Here is a 14,781-nt window from a genome sequence, read left to right as displayed (position 1 = left end):
GGTCCTGTGTGGTTGGGTGACATGTCCTCTTTAAAGGCGACAGAAATCGAATCGAAGCCTCGTGACGTTGGACGCGCGATCTGCGTGGGGACTTCCAGGAAAAATTCGTCGGACTTACGTAAGTTCGTTTCCCCGCGCGTCTACGTATTAATCACTCTCGAGCCGTCGCTCACGAGCGCGCCGACAGCTGTAAACAGGATTGGACGTGTCTCGGACGTGTCACGTCCCGACGAGAGCCTTCCCGATCGTGCGTAAGTTGCGACCTTCGGCTGTACTTGAATGTATCCCGGCGAAGAGACGCGTTATTTCGCCGCGAATATCGGACGATCGGGCGCGACTCGCTACGACGGACGTGAGACGCGCACGGATGTGCGGCCGACGACAAAACAGAGCGTTATTTTCAAACCAAATCTCCTGCGATACGCGGCCCGCGCGAGGACGGAGAGCAGCGTTTTCGCTGCCTTTTACCCGGCAGCGCGCATGCGCGGGGCCATCTTGAAGCGTGCGCGTCGGAGAGTCGCGGTGCCGCGGCTTTCAGTAACGCGTTGAGCGTCCGAGAGTGAGGAGTGTTTCTTTCTCTCTCTCTCTCTTTCTCTCGTCGCTCTTAATGCACTTGGCGCCAAATTGGAACAAAACCACCCTGCGTGGCGGTGGTCCCCGCGTCGCGACGAAAACCTCTCGCCGATCGTGTGCGCGTCGCGTCTGCTTCTCCCTCAAGGTGAGGTCGTCCAACTTCAGACTCTCGGCCGCGTAATCGGTTTGTCACTCGGATTCGCCGTCGTACGTACTCGTTTTACAAGTGTATCCGAGAAAGAAAGAAAGAGAGGGAGAGAGAGAGAGAGAGGACAACACGTCGCCATGGGCACCGCGTATTGTGCCCCGCGGGTGTAAGTGTAGAACCGTGCGCGCGAAATTCTCCGGGCGTGCAGAAATCTCTCTCTCTCTCTCGCGGGGGCGAGGTAGGACGGAGGAAGGACGGAGGTCCGATACCTTCTCGCGGCTTCTATCTCTTCTTCTGGTCGGTCTCGCGAAGTGCGAAGCCGGGGAAAGAGAAGACGGAGGCAGACTGACGATAATGCGGAGCCGTTCGTGCCGTCTTCAACGACCACCGCACGACGTTGGGATCTGCTCGTAGTAAGTAAAATAGATCTTTTCTCTCTCTCTCTCTGTCCTTCGTGGAGATGCGCTCCCACCGGGAGTGCCCAGCTATGTTGGATTTATGGGGTCGGCAGATCGTTAATATGTTAGGTTAGCCCGCGCGCCGACTCCGAACTTTGAATCGCAAATCCCGAGCGCTCGCGAGCAGCGGCGAGACGCGCGTATCTCGTTTTCACGTCGAAATTCCGGAATAATTGGCCGCCGTAATAGGCGCATTCATTTTCAACGCGCGAGGTTTTCACGATTATCACGCAATGAGAATGCCTCGGAGATGATCGAACGGCGCTCCCGTGCGTGATTTTCACTTGGCACAGGCGTAACGTTCGCTACGATCGAAGGCGATTGGCCTGTTCTTTTTAGCTGCACCGCTGTGAATTAGTGCAATAAGTTGAAGCGAGACAAGTACATGTTTTCTCACTTCAACTTATCGCACCAGTTCAGCAGTTCAGTTAAAAAGAACAGGTTAAGGTTTTATTACAGAAACACTGAGGATCTTTCGAGGGATTGTTATCATGTGAGATATTTTCCTGTGCTTCTTTCAACGTACGCTCGATTTCTAGCGACAATGGCACGAATAGGACCGAAACGTCTAGACTATTTGACTTTAATGACGTCATATTTTAAGAAAATAAATGTTCGTCATAACGTAATTTATTGTTCTGTTTGCGTCAACGGCAGTGAAAAATTATGTTTTGCTTCTTGTTGCTCGCTGCTCGTCCGTTTGTTAAAAATATTTTCATTCAAATTCATTTTCATCGTTCGTTTGACAGAGGCGTTAAAAAAGCGACGAGTAAGAAAGTGCCAGTCGCATTTATCAAGCTCACTGAGAAGCTCATTTAGTTGACTCAAGTAAAATTCTCCTCGTTTAGATATGGGCGGGCAAATGTTTTGGTTGTGAGAAAGTTCGATTCTCTGAAACGAAAGTGAAAAAGGCTTGAGAGAACGAAATCTTTTTTTTATAATCGAAATATTTTGGTTCGCCTATATCCGGAAAAGAATTTTGTTTGATTTAATTAAGACTGCACTCCGAAAATGAAAGTATTGATAACATTGAAAATCTATAGTATACGTAACTATAAATTTTCAGTTATGTCAGCACATTTCACAATACAGCCTAAATGAGTTTCTCACTGCAGCCCACACACACATACCGCCGCGATATTACTGTAACATATTATAATCATAAATTTTATAATTTCGATACTTCTCGCATCGCACAATGAAACCGCATTACAATGCCGGTATGGTATCTTGAAACATGACGGTTACTCGGAAGCAATCAATCACTTACGCGTCGCATCCCCNCCCCCGAGAATACACGAGAAAATGCTTTCGATCATCGGGGGGGGGGGGGAGGGGGGACGCATTTAATCGATAAACCTTTTCAAAGGGGCACAATACCTATAATAAACTTATAACGCGTAATATCGATATATTGGATTGCAAGCGGCGAATGCGATGCGAAGTAAACACGAAGAAAACAGGTTTTGCCGGAACAGCCGAGTCGTTTGTTAACATAGCGACGGCAGAAACATTTGTTACGCGGAAAAAATAATTTCCCTGTTGCAGCAAGATGTCGTTGCGATAGCGGTAAAATTTCATCGGCACAGCCAAATTATTTCGCCGTCCGTTTATCTAGCAAATAGCGATTAATATTGCCGACGAATCTTTCTGCCGAGAGAATGTTTTCCCCTGTTACTATATTAACGGACGAATTTGCTATTCTGACAAAATTGTCTTCTTCGTAAATAAATAAAAATATATCACAGCAACAATGTAAGGGGCAGATATCTGTGTGGGGCTCGCTTGTTGCATTCCTCCTCGTGCATTATTTCATCAATATTAATTATAGCGATTGTCGAGCGGCTAAGCGCGGACTCGTTGTCCCCGATTTTCACGTAAGAACGAACACGTGCCGATCCCGTTGACGTTGCTTTAAAGAGTTAAAAATAAGACGTAGTCGCCCCGAGGCGATCGGCCGTAAACTTAACGGCGCATATATATATATATTCATGAAAGAGAATTCTCTCTCGCGGAATACACGAATGTGACTTCTCTCAGATGTTAATCTCGCGATGGTAACCCGTATCGATCGACGATATTGCGAAAGGTGTAATTCGCAATTTCTCATTTGTGTGAAAACAGGAGAGAGATATTGGCGAATTAATTCGAGCGAAACAACATCGCGGGGGGTGGGGAGGGAGGGAGGAAGAGGAATCGCAATCGCTGCCGTCGCTTCTTTTTCCCGGTGAACTCGGCGCGCTATTATCGTAAAGTAGAATAACAGTGGTCTGCTTGTCAACATTGGTCAATATCGGTTTTTTTTATCGTGCGTTAATCAACATTGCTTTAGCTGGCTCTCTCGCTCGCCTGTCCAATTAATAATTTCAGAGGGAGACAAAGGGAGAAAAAAGTGCGCGTTTGCGTTTGTCGCGGGGTATTAACTTAACAATTGAATAATTTCGTTTGTGTCGCAATGAAGCTTTATTTATCAAATAATAACTGAGTTATATAAATAAGAATAAAAGAAGCCTCGTCGGGAAATTATAATGTGAGAACGATCGTATCTCAAAGATATCTTATACATGCAGATACAGTGACGTAAGACGGCCCGTAAAATGCCTCGAGCGTATTGAAAATTGCATCTTGCGTATCAAGGCTTATATATCGATACGTCAGTATAATATTAAGAGGGCGTTATTAACTTAATAACCCAACAAGTCGCGAGTCACCTAATAACCATTTCTTGAATGTTACTAGTAAGAAATTAACACATTTGCATTATTTATCGGGGGAAAAGTTCGTTTTCTTGAGATATATTAATATTTATTATAAATTACCAAGTTGATGAAAAAAAGAAGGGAAATATCCGAATATACATAATGATAATCTCAAGCTTCTCATTATATGCACTTGTGCAAGATAACTATGTGTGTGTGTGTGTGTCATGAATTTGCAGCTCTTTAGTTTCGTCGAAAGTATGCGATTTCCTCCAATCTCTTTGATAAAAAAATCTTTATCTTTTAATCTAATCGCGACAAGGTTACATGAATTAGCACTTTCATCTCGCGCGAGAGTTTCAATTCGCAGTAAAAGTGGAATTTAAATTTAAATTGTCAGTATGCAGTCATCGCGGTGGGATTGTTGACATACAACCGCAAATTCTCGTCCAGCCAATAACCTCGTCGGATATTAGAATATCAATTTTCGAGTCGTCATTCCAGAATAAATAAATAAATAAATATATATATATATATATATATATATATATATATATATGAACATTCGCATAACATTTGTGTGCTACAATTGAAAAATCGTGAACGGCAAATTGCACAAATAAGTTGGAAAAGTTACGTTTGTAAGTGGAATGTACACGGCGACGGGAGATGAAAACGAGATTTACAACGGCGCACAATTGCTTTGCAACGAGAATATTGATTTTTCTGCAACACATGCAATGTTAGTTGGCCGGTTCCAAAATCCGCAGCGGCGCGATTCACGATGTATCTATAAAGAGACGCGCTCTTTGCATTTGTATCTCGACGTTCATTAAATTTACACTTTCCGAGTGCGGGTAATTTATGTCGCTCGTGTCGCACAATAAATTCACCCTTGATGAATGATTTTCAATCTCTTTCGTCCCTTTTTTCGATTGAGATGCACGAGATATCGCGACGAGGCGAGTTTACAGGCTGCGGACGAGTCCGCAGGTTTTAATGAAGGCTGTTGATTGCTTCGTCCTTCAAGTGCGAGGGGAAATTCGATTTCGTTAATAGGGATTTGATTTGCCGGGTGAATTGACGGGGATTTAACGCGGGAGAGTATCTTGCGGATAAGAATTTCCCGTGAAAAATGCAGCGCGCGTTTCAATAAAGATAATTCTGCCGATAGAGACTCGGCTCGCGCAAGAAAACGGAGATAATTCATTCCGGATCCTCTCTAATTCGTCTCTGATTGGACAAGTCTGTTCGTTTCGTCGATTGACGGTCATTTAAACTTCACCGTAGCTTCCACCGAGAGATGGAATTGTGATAATATAATACCGGATAATGTGAAGCCAGGGTAGTATATAATACAATAATCCAACGTCGGTTCATATAAAAGAAATTCGCCGCGATTTTAATAACTCGAACAGCTCGGAGACGTTAATATCGTAACGACAGGATTCTTCATTGACGGAAGGCCGTACGCGTGTTCGATGGAATCCTTAAAAGCTCGATGAAAACTTAGAGTTGCGTAATGTATCGTGTAATAATCCTTGACCCGACGGCAAATCGGAGAAAATTTCTTTCGCTGCCTCGCGTTACATCGCACGCTCGTTATAAATTTCGTAATATCTGAAAGTACGGGAATTGTCTTGCAACGATTGTTTTACAGCGAACACGTGAAAATCAACGCGCGACTATTATTATTTGCATTATGCGAGCTAGAATTTGCGCGAGATAATTACGACAATTTGCATAAATACTGATAACTAAACAGCGTATGAATTTATCACTGTAATCAACTAGCCTGCGATGCGTTTAATTTTGCGCCAATATTGATACTTTGCACCCCGTTTCGTTGTGACTCCTTGTTTATCGATATCGTCCGTATTAACGCAGCTGTTTGAGATGATGTCACTTGTTAATGCGCCATAATTCACGATTTTTCATGAATCCAACTATTCGGTAAATAATGAAATCGTCGTGAATTAAATAAAAATCGGCTTGTCTTTCGTCTATTAGGATGCGGGGAAAAAAGTTACAAGGCTCTTCGATATCAAAACGAGAAGAATGGATAGGACCAATCAGAGCCGGAGCACAGATCTCTCAGTATCATTAATTCAATCCAAGCAATAATTCTACATTGACGAACGTCAATTTATTCTTACGAATTGAACGATATTAAAATCGAAAGGTCGCAACGTCGTTCAATCGCACAGAACAAATGTTCGTTACAACTTAGAATTATTGCCTCGAGCGAATTAATCTGTCATTAAAAAAATCCTTTGACTTTAATTCGCCATATCCGTTTCTTTTGATTTGAACAGAAAAATATTAATTTCAAGTTGCGAGATTTATTCCAGTTTGTCGACAAGGAATTTTGCGGAATCGGTCGTCAGATCGATCGCTTCGCCGTCGACGACACGCGTCGTTTGCACTCAATTGTTCCGTTTTCCATTTTCTACAATTATCGCGATTTACCTCGCGATCATACGCGATCCCTTCGTACGCATTCTTCCGCGTCTCATAAATAAGACGGCACGTGGCCGCGGAATTCCCATCACGCGACTCTGCCCGTAACTTTCCCTCACGGAGCTCGTTTATCGCCCACGCTTTTCACACGGGCGCGATTAGCCAGTGGGAAAAATGCTTGACGCCGCGATTAACCTTCGCGCGTCGATAACATGCAGAACAGTTTCCCCGACTGTTCCCCGATTGTTCTCTTCGAACTCGTGCGCGTTAACACGATCGATTATTCTCGCTCGGATCCTGCGTGTAAAGTGGACGAGCGACGCTCTCGCACGCTGTCCGAGTTCCTAAATAATATTAGAAAGTTGCCGAAGGAACGTCTGACTCATCCGTGCGCCTCACCTGGGTGCTTCTTTTATTTCCCTCGGAACGGAACGTGCCTAAACATTCCGACGATGACGGAGACGTCCGGAATTCAAACTCACGGACAAATTATTTTCGAGGAAACAAAAAGTAAACGACCTTAATGATCAATAGTTGATAATGTTAGGACAAACAAGAACCTTCGCACGGATATTGTAGCGCAATCGGTAGATTCAAATCATACTGAGAAGTGTATAACTCGAATTATTCCAACGTTTCGGTCTTCGCTTGGATCCTTCTCAATGACGATAAACATAAGGAAATACAAGCGTCTTAAATACAAAACAAGAGAATCAGGTTGACTATAAGTAAATCCAGACGCCGGTCTCGACGAAGAAGATCGGAATGCCAAGACATAAAATTACAGATTAATAGAAATACCAAAAATCACACGCATACACGCGAAGAAAACAAGTTTTCTGCAGAACAAAACAAATTCTAGCAGAATTTGTTTTCTCCGTGCAGCCTCAAAATGACTCCGGTTTTGTTCACATTGCGAACAAAAAAAAGTCCACAATCCGCTCGTTGCTCGCAAATTATTTTTGCCTCGCACTCTCCCCGCGCGTTTGTCGGAACAGCCGACGAAGCTTCCGCCGTACAGCCGATTAATCGAATAATGAATTCCAACGCGCCGCGGAACACGCGGCGTAATACGTTATTTAATAGCAAAGTACTGAAATTACAATCGGGAAATGAGATTTGTGCCGGGCAAAGAACGCATCGTGGCGTTTAACCGGCTATTGTTGAGAGGCGTGCCCTCGCGAGAAATTCCGCGGGTTCCTTTGTGTCGGTGCAATTTGATACGAACTAATTTGCGTTCACCTGGCGAAATTCGGACGTCAAAGCGAGTGACGAGAAAATCGGCGGAATTTGTGATCTCCGCAATTATACATTTTTGCTGAAAATTGCGCAACACTTATTCATCGATCCTGTTGTACAATACACGAGTTACAATCTAGATAAAATCTAGAAAAAAAAGCAAATTTTATTTTAGACAACATACACACACACATACACACATTTATTTCTCATGCGTCGGAAGAAAGAAACTGCAAGAATGACTCAGGCGATTTCAGAAGAAGCTTGAATCATGATTTATGAAGGCAGCCTACTCGAAGATTGCACGGTTGTGAGCGCCGGGTATTTCGCGTTTTCCCTTTTGTGTTTTCTCCTTTTTTCTTCTTTCAAACAGCTCCACCCGTTGTGTCGCCCATTATCTGTTTCAAAGTCGCGATACGCGCGAATACGTAGATCGCGGAACGCGGACGAAATGCTGAAGTGGCAGCTAGCTCCGATCGATATAAGCGAGGAAAGACGCGTTCAAGCTGGCGCGATAACAACAGAATTCACGGGAAAAAATAATGCACGATAACGTTGACTTTCCATTCTGAGTCACGACGGCGACGACAACGATGCGACGCGGTGGAACGTGCACTCGGGGCTACGCGGGTGCATGTAAAATTACGTTAACGGTGGAAACGCAACCGCGCTGCATGCTAAGCATATCCGCCGGCGAGATTTTCATCTCTCTTTCTATCTTCCTCCCTCTCGTTTTTATTATCGAGCGAACTCCGTAACTGAAATTTCAGATTAGAACGCGGTGTAGTCCGAGTATCCCAGGTCTTCCACCTGTATTTTCTTTAGCCTACATACAGAAAAATACATATTTCATTCAAGTAAATATTACTTGTTTCCGGCGTTTCATAAATTATGATACATCCGCGAGTATATCACAAATTCGCCACAAGCATCAAATTTATAATAAATTATTCGGAATCCTAGCAAGTTTAGCACTTCAATCAAGTATATTAAATTAAAAGATTAAAACTAAAACACTTCGGTTTGCTTATTCGAATGAACCGAATTGTTTTCTTCGACAAAATTTATAATACTTTTGGGAAGAGAATAAATTCTTCTTTTGAATAAATGATAATGAGCTTTTCTAATATCTGCGATGAGTATATTTCCATGTCATTTATGAAGGAAGTATTCTTTGTTGAAGATAACCGTAACAAAAGAAGCCGAAGCGAGCTACCGCTTTTCTTCGCGGTATAATTAATATTTTTCTCTGTGCACGGATTCCCTCGTATCAGTTGGGGATTAATTTCCAAGTCGACGCCTTTGACGTCAAAGTCCGGCTGAAAAGTCCGAGAGTACAGTTTTCATCTGACAATAAGCTTTCGTTCCCCGAGCCTCCCGCTCGGCGGAAATTACCGTAACTATCGTTCGACTCCGGGATTAGTCACGGAGTGAAGACATCGGGACACGTTTTCGTGAAGGAGTCAGCCGCAGAAATTGGCCGAAGAAATCGCAGACGGGAGAAATCTGGGCCGTGTAGTGCAGATTCCGCCTGTGCACGCGGCGAGCACCTCGCGAAATAACGCTCGTCGCTGTCGTCGGGCAACTATGAGCGCGAACGGGGCGCGATTTTCAACGCGGCAATCTCGGATTCGAGACGCGAATTATCGGACGCGACGTCCGAGACGTTCGATTACCGGCAATTACCGCGTTGTTAATCGCTCCGGCCGCGACATATCAAACGCACGATCGCTCCGTCCGTCTCCACGCGTATATCTACGATTCGAATTGACAATGAGCGTCCGTAGGAAAACCCGAACGATCAAAATCCGGCTTTCGGGATTGGCCGTCGATTGATTTGCATGTTGCGTCGGTGAAGTGAGAAGCGACCGTGCGATATTTTTTTATATCTGTGTGCGTTCTCTTTTTCTGTTGCACGGTTTACTTTTTGTCGGATTACAGGCGCTTTGTACGGCGCGAGACACTGTCCAATCGGACGGCCGAGAGGACCGAAATCTTACGGTATTCGAATGCGCGCGTGTGCGCCTCCACGTACGAGCACACGTGGAATGTCCCGTTTTAATCTCCGCTGATAAATATCGTGTGTGCGTTCGTACGTGAGGGCGCGCGTGTTCGGAGGTGTGTGCGTGTGTGTGTGTGTTTCGGACGGCACGAAAAGGATATTACCCGGCGGAAACTTCCGTTTGTGTATTTTTTCGCGTCTGTCGTTTCTTTTTTTCCTTTTTTTCATCGGGTCGCGGAATACGAGGACTGTTTCGCTGCAGCGCGCAATACGCGCGGCACGCTGCGCCAGTGGTGGTTCTGCGATGTAAATCTAGTGGAAATGTCCGACATATCGAAGTTCCGAACTGAGGAACTGAGGACGGATCGCGGAATTGTAAGGCGATCCGCTCTCTCATCTGTGTTTATGAGGCGACTCGTACGATGATATACATTTTGAAAGTCCAAATCTGAGATCCTTTGTTCCGCAGCCTCGTCAGCTGCTCTCGTTAATTATCTTTCTAACCTAGAATGCTAATGCGCGTCTCCGAGGCGTAGATGTTTCTTACGAACCTTCCTCTCTCCTTTGTTTCTCATCCCACCAATTTTCCTCTACGCGACATCTTGAAAGAACATATATTTATTCGTAATTAGTAATAATCCTTGGTATAAGTCAAGTACATGATTTGTCGGGGGAAAAATCTTATCTACAATAATAAGAATATATAAAAAAGGAAGGGGAAAAAGCATTCACGAAGAGCTTGAATTCAAAATGTTAGTAATAGTAGTTTTAAAAGAGGCTGGTGACATAAAATGAAAATTAGTGATACCAGCAAAGTTATTTGTAAGTAAAGATAAAATCTATTCAATGGTTTAAACTTTTCATATGCTGTACGTTTCAGCTTCATAAGGTGGACGATTTTTAAGGTACCTACTTGTTACGTTGAATTTAATCAGTGGTAAAATGTCCGAACTATTTAACCTCTACGGAACTTCTCACAATTTCGAATAGGAACAAAAGGTCAGGCGGGATCTTTTAATCCATAACAGTTAAAATACCCAATTTCACGGATATAGGTCCGTAATTATAGCACGTTACCGGCAAAAGTTTGTCTTGGTAGTAACCGATCCTTCTAAAAAATTTACATTGAACGCATATAGGAAGGATCGAAAGACTCCTTTCAACAAGGAGACCAAACGAAGACTACATTCAAGACGCGGTCTAACCAAGGAATAGTATAGAATTTTCAAGTCCGAATATTTCACAGCTCGCGCTTATTTCTCGCTAAACATCGCGCGCGAACTCTAATATTCCACGGGATTAATTAACAAAGTTCGTCACCGAGTGTGTGTATAATATCTTCAGTCTTTCGAGCGTCTGATAAATGACACGGTGCCACTCCCGGCGCCGCTCAACAATTGAAAGCAACGAAGTGCACCTTGTGCAGCCGTGGCAGACGATTCGTCAGTACGGCGCGATGCGTGGAATGTACGGCCGCCGTCTTTCACGAAAGATCCTTTCTTCTCCGACCGTTGAGAAACGAAGCGCGAGCATGCGATGGTAATTTCACGGTGCAAGCAGCGCTCTTGCTCGCCCGTCGTGATCCCTTTCCTCGGAAAAATATTTATAATCGCTGTCTTGAATACACCTCTCTTCCACGGGGGGAGGGGGGGGGGGATTTACCCCGTAACGCGCGTCAGCTGCACAATCGCGATGTCACGGCCGTCGGTCGCGTCTCATTGCGACTCGCCCATCACCCGTTCGTACGTTATTTAATTCGCTCTTCCCGTCAAGACGCATTCGGGTCGGAGGATTTTTCAATCGCCCATGAAAAAAACTCACCGCCGGCTATTGTCGGCGACTGTAATCGCGAGGAACGATGCGCGCCCGAGAGAAACGCCCTCTCGCGTATTTATCTACACGTGGGTAATGCACGACGATAGTGACATTCGTTATAATAGCGATAATGCTTTACACACCACGTGTCCTAGGTTCGAAGTTTTTTTTATCAGCACTTTAGGCAGCCTGCCTGAAAATGTATTCACGTCCCGAGCCGTTAAAAATCCTTCATCGCCGCTGATTGACGCAACTCGCCCAGAGCCGAAGTTGAAATTTTGATGATACCTTGACGCTTTTAAGGATAATAATCTCTGCGTCCTAAATGGCTCTCATAGACTGGTAAAACTACTTCGACGATACCGAACTCGTTAACTTCTCCCTTGAACCTTTAACTCTACACCGAGGAAAGAAGAGGCTGGTCGACGGGATCAGCGGTCGTCCACGTTCAAGAAAATATTCTGGCGTGGAAGCTCAAGTTTTTTTTCACTTTTCCCCACTTTTAAGGAAAAAAAAAAACTTCCTTTTCCTTCTGATAAAAAAAAAATGCTTTTCTCATTATTTCCTTAATCCAATCAAATTCACTTTTCATCGCGATAGTGGCAATATTCGTGTAATTGGTTATCGTCACTCACTAGAATAACAGTTCCTTGACTATAATTCTTTCCTTGTGATGATAATAGTTCCAAGTACCGCATATTTGTCTCTCAGTGCGTGTTGTAGAACTAAAAGTTTGATACAGGGTCAAAGTTTCGACTCGGCATACCGACGAGCACCCCGACGTTTCGACAGTCACTCCGAAGGGATGTTTGCGATCGCAAGCGACTCGCTCGAGCAAACGCGTGTTTTCTTCCGCGTTAATCTTTTCCTCGTTCGCACCTTGCCGCGCTCTTCCCGGTGTATTTTCTCTCGCGTGCCTTCGCGTACGCGCGCGCGCTTCCACGTCACGCGTGACACTCTTCACGGGCGCACGCAACGCGCGAGCGAGCGCTATTGCGATTTTCAATTCGCGCCGTCGTGAAAAACGAAGAGGAGATCTCTCTCTCTCTCTCTCTCTCTCTCTCGGCGCGCGAAACGAAAACGTAATAATCCCGCACGGATCGTGGGAGTCTGCTTGTAATTTATGCTAACGAGATTACGAGGAAAACGACGTTCGTGGAAGACAATAAATAATAATGACGATCGCTGATAGTGATGATTAATGCATGAGTCTTCTGGCTTTATGAATATTCTTGTTGCTATTAATATTTATCTCTTTAGAATGGGACATTGAAATATTATTAAATGCGCGATCGTCTTTATTTTCGCGGCTTCTCCCGGGAGAAACGCTCTCTGTCTTCCAGCAGGCGACGCGTTTATTGTATTAAGATATTTTCTGTCGCGGGGAAATAGATTTCGACGTGTTGGTAACATCTACACTGAGAGGAGAATATTCGATATTTGTATCTTGTAGCTATAACCTTTGTAATGAAAGAATTATAGTCAGGTGAATCATTTTTCCAATAAGTGTTGCTACAGTGATAATAACCTTGCATGTTGCAACCCCTATTTTTATAGTTAAAAAGGATATAATGTTGAAGCCGAAAATAACTATAATTTCTCACGATGTAATATAAAAAAAATAGACAATTGATAATAAAAACGTAACGACAACATCCGCAGCATACGACTTGACATTCGAGAGACACGGCCTCGGAACGGTCTCGTCAAGCGTTTTCGATACATAGCTCATTGTTCTCGCGCGCGCAAATTACGCATGTGCTTCGATTTGATCAGAGCTGCTTGATTTTCAACCGTATGCATGCGTACGCATGCGATTTAAGATCGTAATTCGGCTGGTAGGCGTAGACGCCGCCGTCCGTGCGCGTGGGTTGCTCGCGAAACGCGAACTTTCTCGACGTCATTGTTTGCAATGTCGTTCACAGTGAGTCACTTCATTTTACAATCGGCCCAGACGGCCTGTCGTTGCACCGCCGAGGGGGACGTCGGGAATTAATACTTATTGCGACGACACGTAAACGCGCTCGCTCGCTCGCTCGCGCACACGCGGTGTGTGTCTGATTGAGCCCGAAAGCAATTTCGAACCAATCAAAGTTGGTGCGGTTATACATACATGGTATCTGCGCCGCGTAAAGGACATGGAAATACAGTCCATTGTGGTGCGCGCCGACTTGATCAACATTCGCGCTGCTGGAAACAGCGCAGATTGGAGCAACTTTCGCTATTACGTACCGGCAGGTACGTCTTCCAATTTGCGGGATGTTCCTACGGGAGTGTTTCGGGATTTAATGATTAGGCGGGATTCGGTATTCTCTCAATTTCCCGCGGCGAGCACGAGTCGAAAGTTCAGTTCTACATTAAGTCTATTTCGTTCTACTGAGTCTGTTAGTCTGTTAAGTCTTCAGAGGTTCTCGTATTGTAGTCTCTTTGATGTTATAAATGGGAGGATACCTGCGTTTTATCTACTTGAGGAAACTTAATGTAGAATTTAAAATTNGAAACTTAATGGAGAATTTAAAAATCCCCCCCCCCCCCCTAAATACCTCTTGTGGCGTCAAAGGAACACTATTGGCGCCTCTTTGATGCTACAAATGGGAAGTTATTTCCGTTATCTCCGCTTGGTGATTTAATGTGGGATGAAAATTTCAACCCGAAATTTCCCGGGAAACAGACCGACAGTGGAGTCAATTGGATTCGAGTGATTTTTCACTCGTACAGAGCCAAGTCCTAGATATTAGTAGAAAAGAGAACAAGAGAAAGATATAATGGAGAAGCGCAATGGAGAAAGTCAGTTTAGATTGGTTATCTGGAAAACATTATCTAGGCTAATCTACTTCCTTTGCCCACCGCGACTAAGAACGTATGATGTACCGGTAAGTTACTTTTCTTGTATGTTTGTAGTATACGATAAAATCCTTTTTTAATGTGCTGCGTTGTAACGACTAGCTAAAAATTACGGGGAGAGCATTCTCGCTTAGATTATCGAGGTTGATCTCTTGCAACCTAACCTTTCTTCCTTATTCATCTTCCTTCTCTCAGTTCCTCGCTCGTTTGCTCCAAGTATCATCATGCAAAGAAAACGGCGGACTTCCGATGTATTGAATACAATTGCGCTTCTTTGTTTAGATCCCAGGACTCTATAGGGTGAATTCTCCTTTCACCCTGAATTATTGAGTGAATAATCTCACTCGAAACTGAAGAAACCGACGTATTCCGCCGTCACGGGAACGAATTCACTCCAACCGATGGAATTATTCACTCATATTATGTCGGAACCCATTTTGAGCTTGAGGGAAACGTCCACTATTGCAATTTCGGTATTTTCACTGTCGCTTCGACGGAAAATATCGCCACTTTTCACTTGTTTCGACCGGGATTCCGCACCAA

General features: G+C 44.2%; 1 protein-coding gene across 2 annotated transcripts in view; it reads left to right on the top strand.

The window, feature by feature from the left end:
- Positions 1-351: 351 nt before the first annotated feature.
- Positions 352-14,781, top strand: part of LOC106744246 (putative GPI-anchored protein PB15E9.01c) — a 58,161-nt gene continuing 43,731 nt past the window's right edge. Inside the window, exon 1 of one of the 2 annotated variants that reach the window (XM_014618836.1) lies at positions 352-1,134. The gene's annotated coding sequence lies outside the window, so the exon portion shown is untranslated. The remainder of the gene's footprint in view (positions 1,135-14,781) is intronic. The other variant, XM_014618835.1, reaches the window with a different exon arrangement.

This window comes from Dinoponera quadriceps, unplaced genomic scaffold (genome assembly GCF_001313825.1).
Source record: "Dinoponera quadriceps isolate SergipeBrazil2010 unplaced genomic scaffold, ASM131382v1 scaffold707, whole genome shotgun sequence".
Classification (NCBI taxonomy): domain Eukaryota; kingdom Metazoa; phylum Arthropoda; class Insecta; order Hymenoptera; family Formicidae; genus Dinoponera; species Dinoponera quadriceps.
This window is presented reverse-complemented; position numbering and strand designations above follow the sequence as displayed.